The sequence below is a fragment of the Lutra lutra genome, chromosome 8, assembly GCF_902655055.1.
Source record: "Lutra lutra chromosome 8, mLutLut1.2, whole genome shotgun sequence".
NCBI lineage: Eukaryota > Metazoa > Chordata > Mammalia > Carnivora > Mustelidae > Lutra > Lutra lutra.
Window position 1 is genome coordinate 59,957,800 of NC_062285.1, and position 8,881 is coordinate 59,966,680.

Below are 8,881 nucleotides of genomic sequence, written 5' to 3' on the forward strand. Positions count from 1 at the left end.
ACTTGTCCATGGACCTCCTAGTCTTTAACCATAAAAGGTTTTCCAGGCTTAACCACTGGGGCTCTTCTCCCTTTTGATTCCAGGACATACCTGACTTACACATGCATGGTATTTTTATTAAAAGAGTGATGAAGTAGGGTGAAGGTATAGAGATCATGACAAGACAGTGCTACTAGTTAGAAAAGAAGGGCAAGTGAAGAAATTGTATTTGAGAAGATACTTCCTTATCCTGAGTTTCCTGTTTTGGTCCATAGGTGAGGAGGTATATTGTCTGTGAGTAGAAAACTCCTGTTCACTGAGAAAGACTCAGATCAATGTCTTCCCAGTGGAAAAATCATTCATTTCTTTAAAGGGACTGAATCTCTAAGCAACCTTGAAAAATGTCAGTATTATTACTGAGTTTGTCCTTCTGGGATTGTCTAGTAACCCCTAGATCCAGACCATGCTCTTTGTGCTGTTCCTGGGGATTTACTTTCTTGACTTTGCTGGGGAATCTGGTGATGATCCTGGTGATCATGGTTGATTCTTGCCTCCACACACTCATGTACTTCTTCCTCAGACACCTATCCTTCCTGGATCTCAGTTTCTCCTCAGTCACTGGGCCCAAAATGCTGCAGAACTTCCTATCTCAGAAAAAAAGAATCTTGGAAAAGAAAAGAATTTCCTTTTCACTCTCTCTGGGGGAACAGAATTTCATCTGCTTTCTGCCATGGCCTATGACCACTATGCTGCCATCTGCCACCCTCTGGTCTACACCATGGTCATAAACAGACCTCTCTGTATTGTGATTGTGAGCATAGCTTGGACAATGGGATTTCTGATTTCCTTGATGAATAGTCTCTTCATCCATAAGTTATGTTTCTGTGAGTCCAACATCATCCCCCATTTCAGCTGTGAGCTACCTCCACTCTTTCCTCTGTCTTGTACTGATCCCATTGTCAATCAGATTCTTCTAGTAGTGTCATGTGCATTTCTAGGACTGCTGACATTTCTTCTGATCCTCTTCTCTTACTCCAGAATCATTTCTGCCATTCTGAATGGCTCCTGTAATGGCCGAGCCAAAGCCTTCTCTACCCGCTCCTCCCACCTCACTGTGTTGCTCTTGTTCTATGGGACAGCTCTATTCAGGTACATCAGTCCCACCTCAGGCTCAGTATTGGAGTGTTCTTCACTGAGAACACTGAGTGTTCTTCATTCAGTACAGTGTGATCACATCCTTGCTGAACCCCCTCATCTACAGCCTCAAGAACCAGGAGATGAAGGCAGCTCTGCAGAGGATGCTGAAGCAACAAAAGAGTGCCTTAGGGTAGAAAAAAAGCTGTGTGATTCTGCTCAGGAAATGGAAGAAAATTATCTCTAAAGAAGATAGATTTTGATAGGCCTAGAGCACTTGGAGAAATTGCATTTCAGTTAAATTCAAGTATTTGTCTGGACTTCAAAGCAAATAAAGGATCACAAAAATGGAAGCTGGGGGAAAAGAGTTTGATGTATAGGCTCCTACTTATCAGCTCTTTGCAAAATATTCTGAGAGAGGGATCTTGATTTCATCTGAGAAGATAGCAAGTGAAGTGTATTTGGAGCAGAGCAGGTGTCTGGCCAAACTGATTATTTCTGGTTGTGTCTTTGAGGGTATTTCCAGAAGAATTTGAATCAATGGTGTGAGTAAAGAAGAGCGCCCTCACCAATGTGGGCGGTTATCATCCAATCTGTTGAGGGCCCAAATATAACAAAACTGCATTGGCAGGGTGAATTTGCATTCTCTGCTTGACATCCATCTCCTGCCCTCAGACATTGGTGCTCCTGTTCTTGGGCCTTCAGACTCAGATTGGAACTTACACCATTGGCTCCTCTGGTTCTTAGAGACTTCTAGGTTTGGACTAGAATTACACCACTGGCTTTTCTTGGTGCCCAGCTTGCAGATAGTAGAGCATGAGACTTCTCAGCCTCCCTAATCATGCCAGACAATCTGTCATAATAAATCTCTATTCTATTCTATTCTATTCTATTCTATTCTATTCTATTCTGTTCTGTTCTGTTCTATTCTATTCTATTCACTCTGTTTTATGGAAAAGTGTGACCAATACAGCACAGAAAATTAAAAAATAAAAATTAATAGACTGTAAGATTGAAAGTCATTATATTGCGCCTATTTTATTTTCCCTAAACTCTCTTGCCTGGTGGATTACATCTAAAAATATAGTATGTGCATGTGCTTCTGTGAGTCACTATTTTTGTATCCTTTGAATAAATATTTAGAAGTGCAACTGCTTATAGTAGCACTATCCACGATAGCCAAAACATGGGAAGACCCCAAAGGTCCATCAACTGATGTGATATGTATATGAACTGGAATATTATTCAGCCATCAAAAAGGATGAAATCTTGCAATTTGCAATGATGTGGCTGGAACTAGAGTGCATTATGCTAAGCAAAATAAGCCAGTCAGAGAAAGATAAATGCCATATGATTTCATTCTTATGTGGAATTTAAGAAACAAACCAGATGAATATAGGGGAAGGAATGGAAAAAGAAAATAAAGACAGAGAGGGAGGCAAACCATATAAGACTCTTAAATATAGGGAACAAATTGAAGCTTGCTGCAGGGAGGTGCATGGGGGATGGGATTATTGCATAATGGGCATTAAGGAGGGCACTTGATGCAATTAGCACTGGGTTTTTTTTACGCAAATGATGAATCACTAAATTCTACCACTAAAACTAATACTACACTATAGGTGAACTAACTTGAACTTAAATAAAATTTTGAAAAATATAAACATAAATATAAATATAAATATGTAATACATGAAGTTGATCCAAATACACATTGTATACCAGTATATAGAATGGGGGATAGATATGAAACATTCTAGAAGCAAAATTAAAAGATCAGGAAGGTACTCTTTGGATCTACTTAATAAACATAAATATATAACAGCAGCTTACTGAGAAATGTTATAGAGGAGCTAATTAAATGGAACTAATATACTATGTGTATGAACTAGTAGACTGGGTTTTTTTTTTTTTAAGATTTTATTTATTTGCCAGAGAGAGAGAGAGAGTACACACAAGCAGGCAGAGAGGCAGGCAGAGGCAGTGAGAGAAGCAGGCTCTCCGCCGAGCAAGGAGCCCGATGTGGGACTCGATCCCAGGACCCCGGGACCATGACCTGAGCTAAAGGCAGTGGCTTAACCAACTGAGCCACCCAGGCGTCCCTAGACTGGGTATTTTAAAGATGTCCATTGCTCCAAATTGATTTATATATTCAGAATAATGTCAGTCAAAAATCTAGAATAGCATTCTAGACAAGGTACCCTTCTTATAAATTTAAAAAGTTGATTGTAAAATTTATCAAGAAGTAAAATGGTCCAAAAAATGCCAAGCTACTCTTGAGGCTAAGAATAACAACAAGATAGATGATCTCATTCTACTAGATATCAAGATTTATTATAAAATGATTTAATTAAGGTTTTCTATTACTAACACAGAGACAGACAAATTCAGCAATGGAAAAGGAAAGAAAACTCAGAAATGGGCCCCAAATACTGAGATGACAAGACATGTCAATTTGTTCAGGGTAGACTTTTCAGTCATTACAGATGGATGATTAGTCTTCATGTATAAAATTAATGAAATTTTATCCTCACCCACCATATGCAAAAGACAATTCCCATTAGACTAAAGTACTAAATAAGAAAGGGGAAACTATAAATCTTTTATAAAATCATATAGGACAATGTATTGATTGTAAAGAAGGATGTTTAAAACAAGATATGAAAATCACTAACTACAAAACAACTGATAAATATAATTGTATATATATGTACTTTATATATAAAGTTATATTAAAATTATGAATTTTATTAAAAATCTCATAAGAATGAAAAGACAAGCCACAAAAGTAGGAAAAATATTTGCCACACGCATGAATAGCGATATTCTAATGTCCTACATATAAAAAGAAAAAAATTATTTTGACAGGAAAATGAACAAAAGAATAGAACAGGAACTTGACAGAAGAGGAAATCCAAATCTTTAAGTACCTCAGCCTTAATAGTAATCATACAAATTAAAACCACAATGAAAAGAACCATTAAAGCCGTATCAGAATGGCAAAAATTAAGAAGCTCAATAAAATAAAGCATTGGCAGTAATGTAGAAAAATGAGGACTCTCATTTCGGGAAAAGTTTTAGCTACCCATTATGTGGTAAAGTTACTTCAGGCAAGAATTCCATACTAGGTATTTATCCTAGAAAATCTCATACTCACTGCCCAAAATAAATTTACAGGAATGTTCATGGTAGCATTGTTTGTAATAACCAAAATCAGGAAATAACTCAAATGGTCATGTGAAAAAGAAATAGTAAGATAAAATTTGATATATACATACTGTGAAGTGAATATAATCAATGGAAGTGAACAAACTATAGTTATATGGAATAGCATGAATGAATTCCAAATATTGAACAAAATGATATGTAATAAATTACTCTGTTCATATAAAGGTCAAGTAAAGGCAAACAGAACTATATTATTTAGAGATGCATATATAAATGGTAAAACCAGGAGGGGAGTTAAGGTAGTGGAATATTAGTGGGACCCTATGTTTGCCTCATCCCTTGAACATAGCTAGATAAATATCAAATCGTTCTGAGCACCCAAGAAATCGATCTGAAGACTGGGAAAACAAACTGCACATCTACAGGATGAAAAATAGCCACATTGTGGAAGGTAGGAGCTGTGGAGAGTTGATCTGGGAGAGAAAAGAATTGTGGGTACTGCAGAGGGGAGGAAGCTCTGATCACAAAGAGAGGAGAGAGGGAGAGAGAGAGAGAAAGAAAAAGCTGTATGCAGAGGATTGCACAAGAAAAACTCTTCCCCAAAACCATTGGATGGGAAAAGGAGGGGAACTGTTTATCACAAGTTTTAACAAGCAGTAGAGCTCAAAGTCTGAATTTTTAGAAATCCATGCCATTGCCAGGGTCATGCCTGGTGCCTGGTGCTACTGCTCCTGCCTGGAACCAAACTGCATGATCTGAGGATCTCCTGGATCACAGCGAGAGAAACAGTTCCCTTTCTTGGAACTGTTTTCTTGGAGTGCATTTGGGAGAGGTGGCACTGCCTCTCAGGGGACAAAAGAGACAGTGGGCACCATTGAGCAGACCTGTTAATTAGCATAGCAGCAGAGACACCTGCTGAAGGCACTAACCTGGAAGCCAGCTTTTGGCTGTGCTTTACCATAAAATCTCAGCTTCTATACAGTCTGTGACTACCTTTCTGGGACAAAATGGCACAAGCCACAGTGCAGCGAGACTCTTCCCCCAGAGGATCAGCATGGGTCTGGCCAAGCTGGGTCCCTAAAACTTGGGAGTTTTTGAAACCCAGCCATTTCATCTGAGATAAAACACAGGAGTACTGTGCTTGCCAGGCAGGCAGACAGCTTTGACACAGACAGGGTGAAAGCATGGTTCTGACAGAAGCCTGGACCATAAGAGGGGAGATTGTTTGCTTTTCTGAACAGTGGCATCTTAACTCCCCTCTCCAAGGTTGAGAGAATGGGGTGATACCATTATCCCCTCCCCCATCAGCAGAAACAGACTTCCGAAACAGCACCCCCCAGTGGAGACTGGAGCCACTTACACCAAGCCCCACCCCACTGCACCCTGCAGGTGCATCTTTACTAGGGCAAGTCTGCCTAAGAACCAGTTCAGCCGTCCCCTCCCCCAGAATTCTAGCACAGACCCTCTGCATGCACTGATCATAGAGTGCTGCAAAGTCTCAGCTCTAGTGGAAATAGGATCAGGCTTATTTTAAGAAGCAATCCAAAGCATACCTAATTAACATGCCACACCAGACAAGGTCCAAACACTCCCCACTGCAGGCAAAGAAAAACTGTGCAACAGACTGACCTGAGAGAAAGAGCAGCCAAAGCACAACAGCAGAGTGCAAAACCTCCTGAAGCACCAAGCCCTGGACAGTGTAGAACCCCTTCTTAATATAGCCATTATCAGGAACAGGAAATATAATAGGCTTTTCCAATGCACACACACACACACACACACACACACACAATGACCTAGACAAATACCAAGATGGAGGAATTCACCCTAAAAGAAAGAACATGAAGAGGCCATGGCCAGAGGTCTTATCAAAACAGATATAAGTAATATGCCTAAACCAGAATTTAAAACAAAAATCATAAGGATACTAGCTGGCCTTAAGAAGAGCATAGAAGGGGGCGCCTGGGTGGCTCAGTGGGTTAAGCTGCTGCCTTCGGCTCAGGTCATGATCTCAGGGTCCTGGGATCTAGTCCCGCATCGGGCTCTCTGCTCGACAGGGAGCCTGCTTCCCTCTCTCTCTCTCTGTCTCTCTCTCTCCGCCTGCCTGCCTCTCTGTCTACTTGTGATCTCTCTCTGTCAAAATAAATAATAAATAAAATCTTTAAAAAAAAAAAAGAAGAGCATAGAAGACACTAGAGAACCCCTTACTGCAGAGATATAAGAATTAAAAACAAGTGAGGCTGAAATTAAAAAATGCTATAACCGAGAGGCAAAACTGACTGGATGTAATAACAACAAGGATGGATGAAGCAAAGGAATAAATAAGTTATATAGAAGATAAAATTATGGAAAACAATGAAGCTGAAAAGAAGAGGGAAAGAAAAGTATTGCATCATGAATATAACTTAGGAAACTCAACTATTCCATAAAGCATAATATTCGTATCATAGGGGTCCCAGAAGAAGAAAAGAGGGAAAGGGGGACAGAAGTTCTATTTGAACAAATTATAGCTGAAAACTTCCCTAATCTGGGGAAAGAAACAGATACCAAAATCCAGGAGGCACAGAGAATTCTCATAAAATTCAACAAATGCCTGCTAACACCAAGATATATTGTAGTAAAATTTTTAAAACATAGAGATAAGGAAAGAATCCTGAAAGTAGCAAGGGAAGACAAATGAGGTCCACAGCCAATCTCTCCACAGAAATCTAGGAGGCCTAAAGAAAGTGGCATGATATATTCTGTGTGCTGAAGGGAAAAATTTGCATCCAAGAATGCTTTATCCAACAAGGCTATCACTTAGAATAGAAGGAGAGATAAAGAGTTTCCCAGAAAAACACAAACTAAAGGAGTTAGTGACCAATAAACCAGCCCTGCAAGAAATATTGAAGGGGACATTTAGACTGGGAAAGAAAGACCAAAAATAACAAAGATGAGAAAGGAACAGAGAAAAATCTCCAAATCAGTGACTTTACAGGTAATAAAAAGGCACTAAATTCTTCTTCTTCTTTTTTTTTTTTTAACTTAAAACAACACAATTTATTTCCTTTTCCTCTTACAGTTCTGGAGGGGCCAGGTCTGACACGGGTTTCAGTGGAGTAAAAATCAGGACTGTGTTCCTCTGGAGATCTAGGGGAGAATCTGTTTCCTAGCCTTTTCTGGCTTCAAGAAGCCACTCACATTCCTTGGCCTGTGGCCACACATCACACCAATTTTTTTTTTTTTAATTTCTTTTCAGCGTAACAGAATTCATTGTTTTTGCAACACACCCAGTGCTCCATGCAATACGTGCCCTCCTTAATACCCACCACCTGGCTCCCCCAACCTCCCACCCCCCGCCCCTTCAAAACCCTCAGGTTGTTTTTCAGAGTCCATAGTCTCTCATGGTTCACCTCCCCTTCCAATTTCCCTCAACTCCCTTCTCCTCTCCTTATCAGTAATGACAATGATGAGATACCACCTCACACCTGTCAGAATGGCTAAAATTAACAACACAGGAAACAACAGATATTGGGAAGGATGCAGATATAGGGGAACTCTCTTACACTGTTGATGAGAATGCAAACTGCTGCAGCCACTCTGGAAAACAGTATTGAAGTTCCTCAAAAAGTTAAAAATAGAATTTTTTCTATTTAAATTATTAAAGCACAACCCTGTGGCCTGTAAGTACTTTTTCCCAGCTTTAAGACTTATCTCTACATCTTTGCTTTGCTTCTTGTTGATGATCATATTGATCTGTTTTTCTCAATCTCCCTGGGTAGCCACTCTTTCTTGAAGTGATCCTGTTGGAAGCCTCCTTGAGTGGCCAGAACTGACCCTTTTCACCTTTCACTTTATCCTGACTTTGAACCATTCTGAAGGTGCTCTTGGCCTTCCCCCTACTCTCTATGATTAGGCCTCCTTAGCAGGCTGCTATCCTCATTTCCTACTGGTGCATTTATTGTGTTAGTGAACATCCTACTACTTCTAAGTGTTCAACAGTCAATGAACTCTCTTTGACACAAAGATAGTTAATGAACCAAACTCTGCATCCTTCCGCAGATCTTCCCCAGAGTCAAGATCCCTTTTCTGTCTTGAGACTCATGTGCCACTAAAGGGCATGGTCTGATGACACAGTTAACCTTCAAAGGCCGGATATGACCAAATGTAATGGAGTCAACTACAGCCCAAACTGTGATTCTTTTACTTCACTTCTGATCTTTTACTTTTCTCCAGTACCCTGCATCCCTAAGTCATGTGTTGAAACTTGGAATCCTATATCTCCTTTTATCTATTACAAGCTTAAAATTTTTTATATTTTTCCAGAAATGCAAATACCCTTTTTAGGTGAGGCAAATGTGAAAAACAAAGTTTGGGCGATTGTGATTGTGATCTACAATTCCACAAACCATTGCCTTGTATCCAAAGATTTTGCTAAACAGAGATGAGTTCTAGAAAATTGAGGCTTTAGCCCAATGCCCTTTGGAGCCCTGTGAGTGTTAGAAGACATTAACAGATGAAGAACTTGAACTGGACTGGGCAGCTAGACAGGCTATGCAGGTTGGGTCACCCCTGGTTACCAGTTTTGGTACATAATCACCTGAAATCTAAAATATACCAG

General features: G+C 39.8%; 1 pseudogene; it reads left to right on the forward strand.

Moving 5' to 3' along the window:
• The first annotated feature begins 515 nt into the window (after nucleotides 1–515).
• On the forward strand, nucleotides 516–1,310 carry LOC125106914 (olfactory receptor 8S1-like; annotated as a pseudogene).
• Nucleotides 1,311–8,881: the final 7,571 nt, after the last annotated feature.